Source organism: Bidens hawaiensis, unplaced genomic scaffold, assembly GCF_021521415.1.
Source record: "Bidens hawaiensis isolate Kalapana, Puna unplaced genomic scaffold, B.hawaiensis_p1.1 tig00001299_1, whole genome shotgun sequence".
NCBI classification, from domain to species: Eukaryota; Viridiplantae; Streptophyta; class Magnoliopsida; order Asterales; family Asteraceae; genus Bidens; species Bidens hawaiensis.
The window spans coordinates 3,001,920-3,014,559 of NW_027491074.1; positions in this window are offsets into that span (position 1 = coordinate 3,001,920).

Here is a 12,640-nt window from a genome sequence, read left to right on the forward strand (position 1 = left end):
CCCGAAGATGATGTCGTCCACGTACACTTGTACCATAATTAGATCTCCTTCTTTTTCTTTTGAGAATAGTGTGCAGTCAATGGTTCCCCTTCTAAACCCGTTGTTCAGAAGGTGTTTGGATAGTTCTTTATACCAAGCTCTCGGGGCTTGGTGAAGACCGTACAAAGCCTTGTTGAGCAGATAGGCTTTGTCCTTGTGATATGGGTCTTCAAAACCTGGAGGTTGTGCCACATATACGGTCTCTTCGATGTGACCGTACAAAAAGGCACTCTTGACGTCCATCTGATATACTTTGAAATTCTTGAAAGATGCATACGCCAAGAACATCCGGATTGCCTCCAAACGAGCAACCGGAGCATATACCTCATTGTAGTCTAGGCCTTCGATTTGCCTAAACCCTTGGACCACCAGGCGGGCTTTGTTGCGAACAATCACTCCACGATCGTCACGTTTACATTTTAGTACCCACTTAGTGCCAATTTTCTTCTGTCCTTTGGGGAGATCCACCAGCTTCCACACACCAAGTCTTTTAAACTGCAATAATTCCTCTTGCATGGCTGAGACCCAGTTGGAATCTTTCAGCGCATCTGTGGTGCTGTGTGGTTCTTCTTGTGCTAAGAAGCATTCATGGGCATTAAGAGCAACTGATCCTGACTCCATCATTTCTGTGTAGAGACCAAAATTCAGCTGTCGACGAGTTTTGACACCCTGTTGAATGTCCCCTATAATGTTGTCTTGTGGATGATCACGTTCAGTCCTAACAACCGGATTGTCAGAAACGACAACATTTTGTTCCAAGTTAGTTAAGTTCGGCTCAGGAACTGGAGCGGTTTGTGGTGCCTCTGAAGTAGACGTTAGAGGCTGATCTGCATTCGGCACTTCTTGATTTGACGATGAAGGTTGTGAAGTAACCTGAGTTGGTGCCGATTGTACATCATCTGCTGGAGATTCATCTTCAGATTCAGATTCGGAAGATTCTTGAACTTGATCGCTAGACTCTGTGGAGGAAGATGATGATGGACCAGGATGAGTTGAAGATTGCAAAGATTCATCAGGAGGTGCATTTTGCGCCTCATACATCATTTGAATAGCAATCTCATACAGATTGAATGACTTGAACAATTTGTCATAATCAAACAACCAGTCTTCTCCTGTCCCCTTGGCTGGTTCTGTGTAGCGTTGAACATCGACATGGTACCATTCTTCAACTAATTTTGTTGTTCTGTTGAAGACCCTTTTGAGAGGTATGCTGTAACCCAGAAAATAGCCGTTGATGATCTTCTCCTCGAACTTATTATCGACTTGCCTTTTAAGTAACGTGCAAAGAGCCCCGAATGGTTCCAGGTGCTCTAAGTTAGGCCTTCGTCGTTGAAGAAGCTCGAAACTTGTCTTGCCGTGGCGCTTGACGATGCCTACCCGATTTAATGTGAAACAGGCGTTGGCAATTGCCTCACTCCAAAACGTAACAGGTAACACTGAGTCGGCTAACATTGTTCTTGCTGTCTCGATTAACGTACGATTTTTCCTTTCAGCAACCCCGTTCATTTGTGGAACATATGGGGCACTGAACTCCTGAACGATCCCTTTTTCTTTGCAGAAATTTTCAACATTCGCATTTTTAAATTCTGTACCGTTATCTGACCGCATTCTTCGAACCTTCAGATTGTATTGAGACTCAATAGTTGTAACCAGCAGTTGTATACACCCAAACGTTTCTGATTTTACTTTCAAGAAAAACACCCAAGAGAATCTAGAATATTCATCAGTAACCACTAGACAGTATGAGTGCCCAGAGATACTTTTGACGCTTATTGGGCCAAAAAGATCCATATGAAGGAGTTCCAACGGAATATCAATTGAGTGGAAACTCTTAGACTTGTGGGACCTTTTTATTTGCTTTCCGGCTTTGCACTGCACACACGAATCAGGGAGACGAAAACTTCTCAGATTAACTCCCTCAACTAGTCTGCGGTGCACAAGCTTGTTCATGTTCCTGACATTTATGTGTCCCATCCGTCTATGCCATAAGACAGTATCACGTTCGGATGCCTTGGACACAAAACATGTCGCCGTTGGAGACGATGACCCTGCCTTAGCCATATCCAGAATGTAGAGATCACTCTGGCGAGCAGCTGACATTAAAACCTTGTCTTCAGGAAAGTTGAAATCCTTAGCCAAGATGTGGCAATCTCGGTCGTCAAACATAACTTTGAAACCTTTGTCGCAGATTTGACTTATCGACAACAGGTTGTTCTCCAACTCTTTGATGAAATTAACTTTCTCAAACGAAATTCGCCCATTAGACACAATTCCTTGGGCCGTGATATAACCTCCTTGATTTCCTGCAAAAGAAACTGCACCTCCTTTTATTTGTCTGACTCTTGAAAGGAGATTCATGTTTCCAGTCATGTGCCTGGAAGCTCCTGAGTCTATGATCCACATGTTGAATCTTGGATCATATAGAGCAACCTGCACACAAAAACAAAAGGTTTAAATATCATTGGAAACCCAAGCCCTTAAGGTCTTGGGTTTTCCATCTTCATCACGAATGAACAATTCAATCCATTTACCCTCATTAACACTGTTTTCAGATTTGACGTTGTTATCAACAGTGTTAGTTTTCTTTGGTTTCCAAAAGTCAGTCTTCTTCTCAGCATGTTTGAGATAGCTGGTTGAAGACTGAGTTTCACTTGTCGAAGTGGAAACACTTGGATCTGAGGGGTTTGGGGATTGGTGTGGTGAGGTTGGCTGAGGTTTCCGAGGAGAAACCGACCTCGGTGTGTGAAACCGTTCTTGACCTTGAATGTCAATGGTCGGTCGCCTCCTAGGAGGTGACTTGACATACCTCGGATCCGGAGTCGATATGTACTGCTTAGGATCCGTGTACTTATAGCAAAATCTTGCTATATGCCCTACCTCTCCACACGAAAAACAGTAGTTTCTCCCCCTTTGACTTGGTGGAGAGAAATAACTCTGGTTTTGTCTGTTATCATAGTACCCCCTGGATTTGACATTTTGGGGTGGAGTTTGTCTAGGAGGGTGTTTTGGGAAATTATGTTTTTCATTAACGTTACCCTCCTTTACAAACTGGGTACTATGTTCCACATAGACTTTCTCAGATTTAGGATTAAACTTTTTCTTCTGAGAACTTCTTGTTGTTGTTGCCTTTGACTTAGATGGTGGTGGGCCCGATTTAGTTGTGGAACCTAAGTCTGTGGCATCAACATTTTGTTTGGACTCAGGAGCCGGGTCAATGACTTCTTTACCCTTAGACTTAGAAATTTGGTTTGTGTCCTCGGGTATATAATCATTTGATTCATCATCCGGCACAGCTCCTGGTGTGCTTGAAAATTGATTCAGGATCGGGGGTGGGACATTGTTATATCCCACGCCTCTTTCCTTTTTGCCTCGGAACTCGGGAATGATGTGTTCTAATAAATAAGATGAATTTGAGTAACTTTTTAATTTGAAATTCAATGATTCAAAATCAGCTTTCAAGTTTTCCAATTCTTTTTTCAAAACATTATTCTTATTTATGTGAAAATTGATAGAGTCTTGTTGATTCAGAACACATATTTCAAGTTCCTTGTTCTGACGCTTAAGGCTATCAATCTTTTCATTAAAAACAGACTCTTTCTGCTTCCAAGCCTTATTCTGTGCAAGCGCGTCAGTCAGTTCCATTAAAGATCTTGAGGCTGCTTGTTTGTAAGCCTCGAGATCTTCAATTCTCTCTTTTAGAGATTGAATTTCTTGTTCATACAATTCACATTTTAAACATTTAACATTTTCTGGTTTGGGAGTTGATGGGTTAGAACTTACCTTGGCATTTGATGTCTCTGCCATGAATGCAAAGCAAAGATTCCCAGCTTTTTCCAGAAACGATGCAGAAGTTGCTTTAGACTCTACTTCGTTGACTTCTTCAACTTTAGCAGCCTCTGCGGGAATTGTCGAACATGGAGATGTTTGAGGAACATTTGACTCTTTTTCGTGATCCTCCTTAATCTCCAAAGATACCACTTCAACCTCAGGTTCTCCTTCATGGACTTCAGCAGCTGGTTCATCGACAATATATTCTTCATTGGTCGAGGAAACAACAGACTCTGTTTCAGAGTTTTCATCTACTACTGTGACATCAGCGATGTTGATGCTCAAGTTCCATGTCTCGCCTTCATCCCCTTGAACTGCAAGAGCAGTTTCGTTGTTGATGTCGACGTTGTTTGCTGCGGTTTGATTTTGAGGGACCAGTTGTCTCTCAAGGTTGACAGTTGCAGCAGCTGCAGCAGGAGTGGATGATGATGAAGTGGTTCGGAAGGGATATTGGTGACCTTCCCTTCTTGGCTTCGAGCACTCCTTGGCAAAGTGACCAAGTTCGCCACAGTTGTAGCATTTTACTTTGTTTTTATCAAAGCCGAACTTGGATTTGTTGTTTATTGAGAGGGCCTGACCTGTTTTCTTCGTCCACTTTCTGGCCCTTCGGAACGCACTGCCAAGAGCCCACATAATGTCTATGCGTTCCATATCATCTTCGTCAAGCTGTTCATAGTCATCGCTGTCCAGATGACTATTTCCTAGCTTACCCGCCACCATTAAACTGTAGGACTCAATTATCGTGCCTAGAGTTGCCATGTGTTCTTTGGCAACCTCCACTGTTACTGTTCCCAAGCCTTCAGTATTCAACGTTGCTTTCTCCGTTGACTTGGGTCCAGAGTTAGTACTTGAGTTTCCAGAAGTTGATAGTGGGACGGAAGATCTCGTTTCAGTCCCCTTTGATTGATTTGACGTTGAGGAGACAAAAGCAGTCTTCATCGGAGCATGATCAGTTGAATCTGACAAAGGAGGTTTTGACATGTAAAGTGATTTGTCAGAAGTTGATCTCGGTTTTCTGGAAGAGGCTCTTAGTTCAGCCTCTTCGTGTCTGATTTCTTTAATAAAATCAGACAGGAGAATAGTCTCCAGCTGATGACTTCTTCTCATTACTGTCAGGAAGGTGCTCCAGCTAGGTGGAAGTCCTTGTGCAAGACATCTAACTTTCTCAGTCCCTGTAGTTTTGACGTTATAGGACTTGAGTTCTGACATTAGATGGTAAAATCTCGACAGTAACGACTCAATATCTTCTCCCGACTCTGGACTAAACAGATCAAATTCACGCTTGAGCTCCCGTGCGTGAATTTCTCTAAGGGAATCAGATCCTTCACATCGGTCAACCAGTGCGTTCCAAAGAGTTGACGCTGTAGTAAACTGGTTAAACTGATGAAAAAGATCAATGGAGAGTGCTTGTGATAGTAAGGAGAAGGCTTTCTTCTCAGCATCGAAGGCTATCTTTTGTTCTTCAGATAGCCTAAAGTAGCTCAACGACTCACCATCATCATTCGTTGGATGCACCCAACTTGTCTGGACAGCTTCCCAAAGTCCAGGATTTACACCTGTTATATGAATTTGAAATCTTGTCTTCCAGGTTGTAAATTCGTTTAAAGTCATTAGCTTCGGTGGCTTGTTATAGCTTCCCGATTCTGAATCACTTTCGAGAATCGATTGAATCCTCTTGTTGGTACTCGAACTTGTAGCCATCTTTGTTTCTTTGCTTTAACGTTGAACTGATGATCGAATGAGTTGATTCGATCGGATGAGTGGCCTATTCGATCGAATGTGTTATGGTTCGATCGAATGTCTCTCTGAAATACAGATCTGATCTTCCGAAAGTTATTCGATCGAATGTGAATCTGGTTCGATCGAATGGGTTGAGAAGTTCGATCGAAAGAGTTTCTGGTTCAATCGAACGGGTTCTGACAGTCGAATAAGACAAAGATCGAATCGGCGGATCGAATAAAAGACTTATTCGATCGAATGGTGGCTAATTCGATCGAATGAACAAATCTGGTTCGATCGAATGAACTAGGAGTAATTCTCGGCGGGAAAAACTGATTCGGTCAAAGTTCAAACTTGTTCGATCGAATAGGAAGGCTATTCGATCGAATGAGTTCCAAAAATAGACTGGTTCGATCGGAAAATCTGGAAATTCCAAAATTAGAAGATTTTGACGGATTTTCGAATTTTGAATCAAAAACACGAATTTTGAAAGATCAAGAGGCAACTTAAGATCGAAATATGACTTTTAACACAAAAACAACTTAAGACCAACCAAAAAACGGATCAAAACCACCAAAAATACGAAGAACACGAAGAACGCGAAGAACGTTCTTGACGAAACTCGAACTTTTAACACACAATTCTAAGATCAAAACACCAAAATATGACAATTTTAACAGTTTTTGACAAGAACACGACGAACACCAAGATCAAAAACACCAAAAATTCGGAATTTTCCGGCAAAAATTACGATTTTCGCGAGAAAAACACGAATTTCACCACGAATCTAACGTGAATCAAGAACCAAAGGCTCTGATACCACTTTGTCGGACCGGTGCGGGACACGGTTTCCCAACGATTCACGGGGCAACGTGTTAGAGTGCGGAATCCTCTAACACGGCGATTCGGTGGTGATCAACAACGCACGGTTACGATTCCTAAGACGGTTTGACACCTAGGGACGGAGGAAAAGACCGACACGACGAAGATTGGCAGAGAGTGTTTTCGGCAGCAGCTGGTTCGTGACTGTGTGTAATGTGTGCTCTCTATCGTGAAATTTCCTAAGTTTCGTTTATATATCGAATACTGATTCGATCGAATGAGTATCTCATTCGATCGAATGAGTCCTGGTTCGATCGAATCAGTCACTGATTCGATCGAATCAGTTTCTTTTGACATTTTCAGTCCGTTAACTTGGTTTCACGATCGTTATTTTCATATCGAACCATCCGGATAGAACTGGGGACATACACATGACATTTCATGTCCTAACACGGAGCCACCACGAAAGGGATACAGCGGGCCTCGCCCATGGTGCAGCAAATGCAAGTATCACCACGAGGGTGAATGCGTAAGAATCGAATGTGCCAAATGTGGCAGGCCAGGGCACAAGACGATGAATTGCCGTGTCAGAGAAGCTGGAGCAAGCGACAACTGCTACGCATGCGGGAAGCCAGGGCATTTTAGTCGGGATTGCCCGCAAAAGGGGAACCAAGCTCGCGGGAGAGCTTTTGTGATTGGCGCAGGCGAAGCTAAAGAAGAGCCGAATGTGGTAACCGGTACGTTTTTGCTTAACGGACATTTTGCATCTGTCTTATTTGATACTGGCGCTGACCTGAGTTTTATATCCGCCGAGTTTAAAGACTCCCTAGGCCTAGTAACCAGTAAGCTAGACACGCCTTATACTATAGAACTAGCCAATGGTAGGTAGTTATGCGCGAACGAAAGAACTGAACAATGTGTAATAGTCATGGGAGGTCACGGGTTCAATATTAATTTGTTGCCAATAGACTTGGGAAGTTTTGACATTGTGGTTGGTATGGATTGGTTAGTCGAGAACCGCGCGGAAGTTATTTGCCATGAGAAGCAGGTTCGGATCCCACTGATGAACGGAGAAACCTTGGTAATTCAAGGAGAAAGAAGGGGAGTTGCGACAAAACTGATTTCGTGCCTAAAGGCGCGCAAGTGCCTAAGGAAAGGGTGCTACGCCTTCCTGGCGCATGTCGTAGAGAAAGGAGATGAGCGAAGAATTGAAGACTTACCAGTAGTGCGCGAATTTCCAGAAGTTTTTCCTGAAGATTTGCCCGGATTACCGCCGCCGCGACAAGTAGAATTTCGTATTGATTTAGTCCCAGGAGCTGCGCCAGTAGCTCGAGCGCCTTATCGCTTAGCTCCATCTGAGATGCAAGAGCTATCCAATCAGTTACAGGAACTATTGGATAAGGGTTTCATACGCCCAAGCTTTTCAGTACTGTTTGTTAAGAAGAAGGATGGTTCGTTCAGAATGTGTATTGACTACAGGGAGCTGAACAAGCTGACAGTCAAGAATCGGTACCCCTTACCGAGGATTGACGACTTATTTGACCAGTTGCAGGGATCCAGTTATTATTCGAAGATAGATCTACGGTCAGGATACCACCAACTTAGGGTCCATGAGGAAGATGTGCCGAAAACAGCCTTCCGGACTAGATACGGCCATTATGAGTTCTTAGTGATGCCTTTCGGGCTAACTAATGCGCCGGCTGTATTCATGGATCTGATGAACCGCGTATGCAAACCGTATTTGGACAAGTTTGTGATTGTGTTTATAGATGATATTCTGATTTACTCTCGGACCAAGGCCGAGCATGAGCAACACCTGAGATCGATTTTGGAATTGTTGAGGAAAGAAAAGTTGTATGCGAAGTTTTCCAAGTGCGAGTTTTGGCTTAGAGAAGTTCACTTTCTCGGTCACGTTGTAAACGAGAAAGGAATACACGTTGATCCTTCCAAAGTCAAGGCCATCGAAAACTGGGAAGCGCCAAAAACCCCAACTGAGGTGAGGCAATTCCTAGGACTAGCTGGCTACTATCGACGCTTCATTGAGAACTTCTCCAAAATAGCTCTACCTCTGACCGCGCTAACTCAGAAAGACAAGAAGTTTGTTTGGGGCGAAAATCAGGAAACAGCATTTCAAATGTTGAAACAGAAGTTATGTAGTGCGCCAATTTTGTCTTTACCCGAGGGGACGGATGACATCGTCGTTTACTGCGACACTTCACATCAGGGACTTGGATGTGTCCTTATGCAGCGAGACAAAGTCATAGCGTATGCCTCACGCCAACTCAAGACCAATGAGAAGAACTACACAACGCATGATTTAGAACTCGGAGCGGTTGTCTTCGCGCTAAAGATTTGGCGCCATTATCTCTATGGTACAAAGTGTATAATCTTTACGGATCACAAGAGCCTTCAACATATATTTGATCAAAAGGATTTAAACATGAGGCAACGAAGATGGGTTGAGCTATTGAATGATTATGATTGCGAGATAAAGTATCATCCGGGGAAGGCGAATGTGGTAGCAGACGCGCTAAGTAGGAAGGAGCGAATAAAAACGCTACGAGTCAAGGCTCTAAGGTTGACCATTCGCGCAGATCTCTCTACTCGCATCCGAGACGCTCAGCAAGAAGCCTTGAAACCAGAGTTTGTTAAAAACGAATGCCTTGGGGGTATGGTTAAGAGTTTGGAACTTAAAGAGAACGGCAATCTATATTTCGCTAACCGCATATGGGTCCCTCTCAAGGGAGGATTGCGCGAGCAGGTATTAAACGAAGCTCACAAGACGCGGTATTCCGTACATCCTGGCGCAGACAAGATGTACCAAGATGTTAAAATGCTGTATTGGTGGCCCAATCTTAAAGGCGCCATCGCGACGTATGTCAGTAAGTGCCTGACGTGTTCAAAGGTGAAGGCTGAATACCAGAAACCATCAGGGTTGCTTCAGCAGCCAGAAATTCCCATGTGGAAGTGGGAACAAATCTCTATGGACTTCATCACCAAACTGCCAAGGACACCTGGGGGTTATGACACAATATGGGTTATTGTGGATCGGCTAACTAAGTCAGCGCACTTCCTGCCGATCAAGGAAACCGATAAGATGGAAAAGTTAGCCCGACTGTATATCCGAGAAGTAGTTTCAAAACATGGAGTCCCAGTGTCCATCATTTCTGATAGAGAGAGTCGGTTCACATCAAGGTTTTGGAGATCATTACAAGGGGCTTTAGGTACTCGTCTGGACATGAGTACGGCTTATCATCCTCAAACGGATGGGCAAAGCGAGCGAACAATCCAGACATTGGAAGATATGCTACGCGCGTGCGCAATCGATTTCGGAGGTAGCTGGGATACTTATCTCCCATTGGTTGAATTTTCTTACAACAATAGCTATCACACAAGCATTAAGGCTGCGCCGTTCGAAGCTTTGTATGGGCGCAAGTGTAGATCCCCACTGTGCTGGGCTGAAGTAGGTGACAAGCAAATGACTGGTCCAGAATTGATCCAAGAAACAACAGACAAGATTTTTCAGATAAGGGATCGCCTTAAGACAGCGCGCGACAGACAGAAGAGCTACGCAGATGTGCGAAGGAAACCATTGGAATTTCAAGTAGGGGATAAAGTACTTTTGAAAGTCTCTCCATGGAAAGGAGTCCCCCGTTTCGGCAAGCGAGGAAAGTTGAATCCGCGCTTCATTGGGCCATTTGAGATCCTGGAAAGGATCGGTCCGGTTGCTTATAAACTCCGTTTACCCGCCGAACTCAGTGGAGTTCATGATACGTTTCATGTGTCCAACCTCAAAAAGTGCTTATCTGACGAAACGTTGATTTTACCGTTGGACGAGATTCACATTGACCAACAGCTGCACTTCGTAGAAGAGCCTATAGCAGTAACCGATTGGAAAGAACAAAAGTTACGCAGAAGCAAAATCAAGTTAGTAAAGGTTCAATGGAACTCGAGGCGTGGGCCTGAATTCACTTGGGAAAGAGAAGACCAGATGCGCACGAAATACCCACACCTCTTTCAGAACATGGCTTCTGCCAGCAACGTCTCCTAAATTTCGGGACGAAATTCGTTTAACGAGGGGAGAATGTGACAACCGATAATTTCCCAAACCCTTAAGCTAAGTAATCAACCTAATAATTAGGTGATTGTAAATATTAAGCGCGTGCATTTGTTATGTGCGCCCTGCGCGAGCGCACCATGTTAAGAACCAGCGTGGGCATATGTTATATGCGCCATGCGCGAATGTTTTGGCTTTATGTTTTCATGTAACTTAAACGTTATGTTGTCTATGGGTTGACCATCCCGCATGATGCTAAGGCGGGTGCATCCTACATCGTTTATGCGCGTGCGGAAGGGAACTAACCTCCCCGCATGGCGGGAACATTGAGAGCTAGTTTGTCTGAAGCTCCAAGATGGAATTGACTTCAACATGACTGATCACTATGTTGAAATACCAAGACCACCTGGAGAATCTACAAATGAAACTCAATGTCCCTAACTGCGAGAAGGTTACGCACCTACCCGCAGCAAAGAAATGTCCTTCACGCAGAAAGCTATGCGCACAAAGTGATGCGCACAGAACACTTAGTCTATTCTCCAGACGTAAGGAGATTACTCCCGCCCAAAAGGAAACAGTAGCGTGTTTCAGAGATTTTTTTCTACTTTTTACTGTACACTGACAAAAGTACCTGAAAAAGCACACTGTAACATGAAAAGTCAACTGTCAGCCACCCTATTCTCACCAACCCCAGACCTGCATGTTCTGTCCAAATCAAATCAAAATCTTTTATCCACCACTCCACTCTTAAGTAAATAATAATAACTTCCATACTTTATCATCATTACATTTAGATATGAAAAGATTTCAATCCCCTAAAGCAAGGGATTGTGTTCCCTTGAGTTTGCCTATAAATATGTAACCTAAATTATCACTCAAAACACACTTCAAAGAACTTCAAACTTGCACTAAATCCTCTCCCAAGCATCTATTTGATTTTCAATTCCGTTCCAGTTACTAGGTAAGCCGAGGTTATAAACTTGAGATCTACTTTCCAACCCTTATATTCTTTTATTTCTCGATCTTAATATATATATACTTCTTGTTATTTAATCGTATTATAGACCTTCCAATCCGGGGTCAACACCAAGAAAACCCGAATCTCGATTAATCCCTTAAAGAACCACAGGTGAGTCTCACAGCCCCTATTTTCACTGTTTTCACTATTTTTAAACTGTTTTCGGGGCGAGGGACACGTACTTAAATAATGTTTTATCATGGTATACTTACAAGCTATGCAAACGATTACGTGTTTAAGTTATGTTTCATGATGAGCAATGCGAACAGTTATCTATGGTTTTTCGATGTTAGTGCACCAGATTCGAGTAAGTGATCACTTTACCATTGGAACTCTAAGGGTAGGGACTGCTGGTTTGATCCACCCACTCGTAGGGGTCGCACCTTTTTGCATGGACGAGTGCCTAGAATGGGGCAGTACTATGGGATTGAGCCCGCTCGTAGGGGTCGCGCCTCTTTGCATGGACGAGCGCCTTGTTTTCCGGCACAACGTCCGCGCGTAACCCGCGGGACGGAATTACTTATTTTAGCTCGTAGAGGCAGCGCCTCTTTGCATAGACGAGCACGGTTTTAAAGAAACGTTCGTGCGTAACCCGCGGGACGGTATTACTTATTTTAGCTCGTAGAGGCAGCGCCTCTTTGCATAGACGAGCACAGTTTTTCAGATGTGTCCGCGCGTAACCCGCGGGACGGTATTACATTATTTTAGCTCGTAGTGGCAGCGCCACTTACACAGACGAGCACAGTTCCCAGAAATGTTCGCGCGTAAACCGCGGAACGATTTTATCAGAATTATGTTTCAGAATGATTTGTACCAAGATTTTGATGCAATACGATTTATCAAGTTACTAAAACTTGTGAACTCACTCAGTTTATACTGATTCAAATGTTTTTACGTGTCTTTCAGGAGATAACTAGGTAGCGCATGGAGTCACACTTAGAGCACCTCACGCTGAACATCTAAAACTAGCTTTTTGGAAGATTTTAGTTCTATCCCTTCGATGCGCGTGGTTGTACCCGCCGCGCAAGGGGATATGGCGTGGAAATCTTCAACAGTTTTTATACTTGGATGTTTTTATGTAATCCTTAAACAATGTAATGTATTTGTATTAAACATTTCATGCGCAATGAAAATCTTTGAATGTTTTGCAATGGCCC